Below are 1006 nucleotides of genomic sequence, written 5' to 3' on the forward strand. Positions count from 1 at the left end.
TACCGAGTCATTACTATCGCATACACTACATTTACAGAAAATACTATATACTACTGTCTTAGTTATTAACTGCCAGAGGTCCAGAAACGGCCAGACCTCTGTCTTAGTTATACACTGCCAGAGGTCCAGAAACGGCCAGACCTCTGTCTTAGTTATTAACTGCCAGAGGTCCAGAAACGGCCAGACCTCTGTCTTAGTTATTAACTGCCAGAGGTCCAGAAACGGCCAGACCTCTGTCTTAGTTATACACTGCCAGAGGTCCAGAAACGGCCAGACCTCTGTCTTAGGGGGTGCTATACACATGCTGCTGCTACCGTATTCCTCAATAGTGAAAAGTAAATATAACTAACTTCAGGGCAAAAGGCACTAGCCTAACCATCCAATGGAATGCCAAAGTATTTCAAAGTTTGAAGGGTTATTTAAGCTACTACCTTTGCCATTCAGTTGTTGTAATAATAGCGACACTGACATTTGAAAGCATTGAAATGATGACCATTAGTTATTTTATGGGAAAATGTATAACTCTGTGGTACTAAACAAACGTTGTGCCTTAACGGGTGAAATTAATTTATTGGACATCAAAACACTTTGTAACTCTCTTTCTCTCTGGGCCCTTTTGTTACGATCATACAAGAGTAACGCTTAAAAAAGATCCAAAACACTGAAATACCAAATGATAACCAGTCTGTCTGGTTATTTTTTAGTGGTCTGCTGTTGACAACCATGTTGAAGTAAGCCAGTACATCAGTACAATTTGACTGTTTAAATCATTCAGGGACAGAATGTAACTTAGAGGGAGGGACTAGAGCAATTGCAGTGTCTCTAGGTCAATGTAAGAGAGTGGACACCTAGACATCTACTGATTAAGTGGAGCTTTTGTCCCTTAATGTTTTTAATACGTAGACATTAGTCAATGTCAGATCAGTCAGCCTAACGGGGGTATGTGGTCAGATCAGTCAGCCTAACAGGGGTATGTGGTCAGATCAGTCAGCCTAACAGGGGTATG

This window comes from Coregonus lavaretus, assembly GCF_964263955.1.
Source record: "Coregonus lavaretus genome assembly, chromosome: 23".
Lineage (NCBI taxonomy): Eukaryota > Metazoa > Chordata > Actinopteri > Salmoniformes > Salmonidae > Coregonus > Coregonus lavaretus.